We start from the raw sequence: 7,014 nt of genomic DNA, 5'->3' as shown, positions 1-7,014 counted from the left end.
AAGTATTAGCAGACGAGTCGGAAAGCTACGACAGCATTTTTCTCAATTGTTTTTTTTCTGTTTTCACATCATGCGTATACAAACTATTTAGTGTCTGCTTCGTTCAGATAGTTTTTTACTTGCACTTGATTCTTCAATTAAATCAGTGTCTTTGATTTGAATCTCAGCTAAGAAGAGCCAGACAATCAAAGCATAAACTACTAGTGCAATCGCCCGCAAGTAACGGGTTTCAAACATACACAACAACTTTCTGTTTGTTTTTCGTGGCAAATTTTGGTATCTGTATTAATATTTTCGGCGATTTAAATGCATAATTTGCACTCTTTATTAAAATGCATCCATTGGTGCCTGGTATCAGTTGCTAGAGGAGGTACGAAGTACATAAAGCTCCAATTTGTCGTTTTTTGATACCTCTTATGGTGTCATGCAAACTGTTAAAAGTATTAAGGATATAATGTTTAGCTGAATATTTTTCCTATTTTTTCAATTTATTACAGAAATTTAAATTCAGAAAAACTAAATAACAAAAAGGTATCGTCAATTGTTTTGACCACTTCTAGAATAAGTCAATAATGTTGACTTGTTTTATGTATCCTCAGAAAATTTTACTTGCAGAGTCACGTATTCATGTATTCCTGTCTTCTTGTTTTCCATGTATAATCTCTAGATATATTGCCCATGTTCCTTCGTCAGTTTTGACAACTTTTTTCCTGATGTGTTTTTCATACACTCCTCCAAGCATTTGTAGCGCTGCCTGCCGCTTGTCACATTTTTGCATTCGTGTTTGCAATCCTCCATCTGTCTGTTCAAACATAAGGAGTTGCAAGCAAAAAGTACAGATAGACGTATGCCTTGATCATTGTTTGATTATTTAAAAATTCAAAATAAAAAAAAATAATCATCCTGGAAAATAGAAAAATTTGTGTATGATTTGAGTAACAAGTTCTTATACAGTTCAGGTCGTTTCCAATGCATTGTAAATGCAAGACAATCAGACCTTTGGTGACTCTAGTTTTGAGTAAACAATGGTTTTTGTCACTTGTGTTCGGTCACAAACACATCCCAAAATTTTTGAGAAATTAAATTAAAAAAAAAATCAATTTTCTTTGATTTTTGGGAAAATTCTAGTCATAAAATTTCCATATATAAAAAATTACTAATCATAAACCTTTCTTGTAATTTTCTGTTCTAATGGAATTGAATGAAAAGTGTATGATAACCATTTCTTCATATATGAAAATTGTATGACAAGCATTTTTGGTCAACCCGGCAGCGGGCGGGCTGACTAACTCAATTCTGGTTGCCATATTTTTCCAAAGGGTATCCCTTTGGTATAAATTTAAGATATCTATTTTTGGGCTGACTAACCCAAAAATTTTTCAGAAGGCGCATTTGGCGCCAAAATATACTTATTTTGAGGGGGGAGCGCGCGCCGAATAAACGCAATTTTTTGGTCGAAATTTTCTAAAAATTGTCTAGAAACGCCTTTTTTGGCCTGTTTTTTTTTAAAACTTTGCCTGCCGCGCAGCAAATCATTGACATAATAGGATCCTTTTAGGACAGCTCAGAAAATCAAATTGGTCGACCTAAAAAAAGGTCCAAAAATTTTTCGAAATATTTCGAAAAAACCGCCCTCACTCAAGAAAAATTTCTGCGCACGCCACTGAGTTGCGAATATGTTGAATGAGATAATTTTTTTGGCCATCAATAACTAACTTTTTCTTCTCATCTTCTTTTTTGTCCTTATCTGATGAAGTTTCGCGCAATCTACCTAAACTCAAGGTATGGAGATAAACACTCGATAGCTTTTGATCTGTCATTTTTCGGCCAAAACCAGGTGTGACAAAGCAGTAACCGTTAACGAACAACAGTACAAATATGATCTGAACATGATTTCGCATTGTTAACTAAACTTGAAGCTGAGTAAAACTTAAATCAACAATGTTTTATCTACTGAACTAAGAAGTGAACTGGAATTTAAACTGAGATACAATGAAATAGTAAAAGACCGTGAACTAAACGCGTTTGAAAAAGATGAAACTTGATTGATATTTACTTTTTTTGTCATTTTAAATTCAATATTTACCAGCTTCAATTAAATTGGAAGGCTTTGGCACAATTCTGTAAAGCCTTCACTTTATTGTATTCATAAAAACGATTGCCAGAAGTACTGAGACAAGGGTTTTCAAAAGTATATCTCTTTTGCGGTATATTTTTGTTTAGGTATGGAACCATGACTAGCTGCACGGTCAAGAATAGTTGGCCAAACTTCAGACAGTAATGTCGGGATCGAGTATCGACTATTCCTCGTGGATGCCAAAAAAATGCTGCATAGAACACTGCTGTATTTTTAAACACTTTCAAGAACAAGAATTCCTATGTTTTTTAAAATTTTTCCAACTGAATTTTGAAATTGAGAAAAAATCTGTTTTAGTGTAGAAAAATGTTAAATCAATTAACTTTTATTCCATAAAAGCCTATGAATTCATAGCTTTAACAAGCTGTTTTCAACAAAAAATTATTAGGTTTAAACATTAGGAGGCCAAGCTGGGCATTTTGTGAATTATAAGCGGAATCCGCAACGGGCCCAAAACAGAAAAGCTGCAGAATCCGCAATACTGCTATTTTTCTTTGATCTTTGCTGTTTTGGATTCCACGGAAAGATAGCTAAAACACTGTATTGCTCAAAATCAGTCCAAAAACAGGCAACTTTTCGGAATCTGCATCAAAGTTTGTGGAATCCGCAACAAAATTTGCGGAATCCGGAGCAGTTTGTGGAGTCAATAAGCAAATAATAATATATGTGTTTAGTTAACTTAGCTGTTGCGGAATTCGTAACTGTAAGTGGAATCCGCAAATTATAGGCGGAACCTGCATAAATTTGCGGATTTACACGTACATTTGCCGAATCCGGAAAAACTAACTTTATTCGCTCGTTGCGGAGTCTGCAACAAAACTAATGTGCCGACAAAACTTACGTTACAAATGTTTGTACGCGGAATCCACGGAAATTTTGTAAGTAGAATCCACTTTTCACTTACATTTTGGAACATTACCAGACTTGTCTCTGGAGTTCAGGAACATACAGACACAAAATTTTGCGCCTATCCAGTGCACAGTTTGGCCTCATATTGAACTTTAAAAATTTAATAAACTTTACAAACTAAATAGATTCAACAATTGACGTTTCAGTGTTTGTGTTTTACGGTCTGTTATTTGCCAACCTTTTTTTTCCTGTTCGATGGGTTTATTGACTAGGGTTCGCCCGAAATTAAAACAAATTTGTTGCTGCTTGTCTGCTTGATATTATTTAAGCGAGTGGAGAGTTGGTTGTGTGATTCTACGACGGACTTCTTTTCCAACTTCAGTTGCAAAAAAGCTACTTTTGGCACAACTCTTAAAAATGCTACTAAATGCTACATGGTGGCAGTTTTCAATAAGTAGACAGCATTGGCGATTTTTTTTTGTTTTGAGTAAACGCAGTTGATGCTTTTTAGCTCATTAATTGAATTAGATTTCACACTTGAGATTTAGAATTGAATTTGAATACTATATTGCCAATTTGTTTGTAATTTTAAGATTCATTTTTCATGCCAAAAAAGGCACGGAAACCAGCAATTGCTATAATTTTTCTACCTTACATCAAAAAGTATCATGTATCATAAACTAAATTGGCTGAAAATTACATTTGGTCATCTTAATGGACTAACTAAACTAGTAAAAATACTTTTCTTGTAATTGAGATTTAGATATTTCACATTGAAAACAATTTTCTGGAAACATAACGTCAACAAGACTGCCCGTATCAGGGCGAAGCCCTGAATGTTCCGACTGCCTATTAAGGTTTATGGAGCAGTAATAACATTAAAAAATTAAAAGTAAAAAAACAAAATAAATTTTTTTTATTTGAAATTTTTTAAAATAAAAATCATCACCCCACACGTTATATAAAGTACAAAAGGATAGATTTCGCTACTTGTAACAAATCAATTATGGCAAATAAGCTTCGTTAAACCAATTTGGAACGATTTCTAAGACGGATTAACTCTCCGCTTACGCGTTAATAGCGCGAACTATATTGCGCGTTAATTGTCCCAAATTGGCCAAAATGGCAATCTTTAAACCCCCATAACTTTACGAAAAAAGATCACAGGTTAAATATCTTTCCAAATTTAAGCTCAGGACAACAATACCTTTCGAATGATATAAAAAAATTCCGTCAAAAATGGCTAGTTAAAAAGTCGAATTTTGTCTGAAGAAAAAAAAAACCCACCCCGAGCACAAATATTCCGTTACTTCCGTATCGAAAGTCGGAACAATTACGTTTTTGCAGCCTCAGCTGCCCACTCAGAGAAAAAGTATTGCTTCTGCTTGAGACGTAAAATGCAATAATTTTGCGCGATTTGATTTTATTCAGGGCCTGGGATTTTCAAAAACCAAAATCTTGAATAGTTTAAGATTTATGACCACCATGTATCTTCCTATGAACCAGTTTAGTTTCAAAAGAACTTGTTTAAAATTGAGCAAATTTCGAAGTTTTAGACTAACATTAATCAATGTTTTTAATGGTGTGGTGCGGAGCAGTTGCTTCAAGATTTTTTTGCTCATACATGCAAACTAGCAAGCGTAGTTTAAGAATTTTCACTATGAATGTACTCGAATAATTATAGTTAAATTGACGCAAACGAAATCCTTTGAAAGTAGATTCAGTTTTTAAAGTAAAAAAGTACCCATTGATTCAGTTTGCGTTTCAGCTGGTTCATTGAAGACTTGGGGCACATAACTGTCAGTGGACTAAATTTAGGTTGTTTAAAAAACACAATATCGCATAAACCTTTTAAATACGCGATTTGTTTAGAACACTATAATAGTTGTTCATACGTTCTTAAGAAGAGTGTTTAAAATTGAGGAAAAATAATTTGAAACAAATAGAGAATTAAACACAGCTTTCTTTGTTTAATCATACCGCAAAAAAATGTTGAAATTGTAGTTCATACAATGGCTTTGACATTGAATGATATACCATTTAATCGCTTTGTCGGCACAAACGAAATTTTTTGTTGACTTCTCTTTTGTATGAATTACTTTACGAGGCCAAATTTTGTACTGGATAGGCGGAAACTTAGGTGTTACGTTTCTGGAATCCCAACACAAGTTCTTAAATTTGCTAAGATTTTGCCGGCACGAACAAAAGATCAAAGAAAAATCAAAGATAGCGGTCTAATTGCGGAACACTTACAGTACACAACGCAAACAGTTGGGCCTCGTAATTGACCATTTCTCGATTTTGAATTCTCTATTTTGTATGAATCTTGTGCTAGAGTCTTCAATCACTAATTCATCGCTTTCTTGGTACCACTACACAAGCGAAACTTTTTCAGTGTATTCAACTAAAAAGATTTTGATTTGGCTGAGGATTTTCCTTGCTCTTAGATGACACTCATGTTCGATTTTCGTGTTTTTAGAAAATTATTATATTCATCGTTCTAATATTCAGTCGATTTATTGACAAAGGATCAACATATGAGCAGCTCAGCTCTTCACGAGGAGCCTATGTTGTGCATCTAGTTAACATATGCATGCATTTATTTTTTAGCTGTTTTTCTGGGCTGAGTAATGTTCCCTTTCTCCAAGAAGTAAAAAAACGAACATCACAAAATTCTATTTGCCATAAACTTACGTTGTAATGCAACTTGAGAGCACTCTAGCACAGAATGTTACGACCATATTTAAAATATAATTTTTTTTTTAATTTTCTTCAATTAAAGTAGTTTTATATGGGTGGCATGATTCGAGAACCATCGGTGAGAAAACTAGTGAATTAGACATGATCAGCAATAAAACAATTGTCTTCAAAAATGAAATTAAGAAAAATTTCAACATAACTTTTGAAATTAGAAAACCTTGTTTTGCCAAACAAGCGCTAAAGTAAATATCCAAAACTCGTTTTTTTTATAGTAAAATGGACTTTTTTAATCCTAAAAGTCTTAAAAACAGTTAATTTCCATATAACGAGCGTCACTCGCTCGAAATTAGACTACATCTCAAAATTTCGAATCAGTTTTTCTCGACACTGGGATAACTTTATTTGTATCATCACTGATAGGAATTCAATATGATATATCACTCAACGCAATACGATGATTATCTGTTTCACCTAATTTTGCGGAAAAAAAACTAATACACCCGAATACAAAGTTCCTCCCTATTTTTAATGGTCAGATTAACAAGTAGTCATAGTGGCAAAAACTGACCGAAGTTGTCACATTTAGGCGGTTATTTTCTATCTATGACAAAAACCTACCTCGTGATAACTCGCTTTCCAAGAGGCAACGGACGCTCACTTTTTTTGTCGACTCTGTTATAAATGAACTTTTACTCGATCAATCGACCTCGTTCTTCTTGCTCATCAACCACCTACTTGTTTTTGAATCGTCTTCTGCTGGGTTTTTTATTTTTTTTTGCTGAGTGGAAAGCTGAATTGAACATTTAGAGCTTGAGTTTGCTCAATTACTTCACTTTAACCAGGGGCGGACTTAGTGGGGTGGCGGGCAGACGCCCCCCCCCCCGCCTCAGGGATTGCAATTCCTGGTCGCTCAAAGGGTCCCCTCTAGTAATTTTGGCCGACCGACCCTAAAACTTTTCTAAAGGCGACTTTGGCGCCACTTTATAATATTTCGAGGAGCGCGCTCCAAAAAACGCAATTTTTCTGGCAAAATTTTCCAAAAAGTGCTCAAAAACGGCTTAATTGTTTTTTCAAAAATTTGCCTGCGGCGAAATTTTGTTGTACAAATACGGTATTTATAATAACTTGCGACCACTCGGAACTCCATTTGGTCGACCTAACAAAATGGTCGACAAAAATGGTCGACGATCACTGCAGTTGTGTTGAAAAACCCGTAAGAATAGTTTTTTTTTTCTTCTGAACAGAAGGAAAGAGTTGCTTTGAAACTACATTCAGCACTTAACTAGACCTTTTTCGAAAAAAAGTAGAACTCTCAAAACGAAAAACAA

At 34.3% G+C, this 7,014-nt stretch overlaps 1 long non-coding RNA gene across 1 annotated transcript; it reads right to left on the bottom strand.

Moving 5' to 3' along the window:
• Positions 1 to 487: 487 nt before the first annotated feature.
• On the bottom strand, positions 488 to 1,977 carry LOC134845229 (uncharacterized). The gene is made up of 2 exons (XR_010162731.1): positions 1,717 to 1,977; positions 488 to 802 (listed from the first exon to the last, which is right to left on the bottom strand). It is a non-coding gene; the product is annotated as an uncharacterized LOC134845229 (long non-coding RNA).
• Between the last annotated feature and the right edge of the window lie 5,037 nt (positions 1,978 to 7,014).

The sequence above is a fragment of the Symsagittifera roscoffensis genome, chromosome 4 (assembly GCF_963678635.1).
Source record: "Symsagittifera roscoffensis chromosome 4, txSymRosc1.1, whole genome shotgun sequence".
Classification (NCBI taxonomy): Eukaryota; Metazoa; Xenacoelomorpha; order Acoela; family Convolutidae; genus Symsagittifera; species Symsagittifera roscoffensis.
Note: the sequence above shows the minus strand (reverse complement) of the source record. Positions and strands in the feature narration are given on the sequence as shown.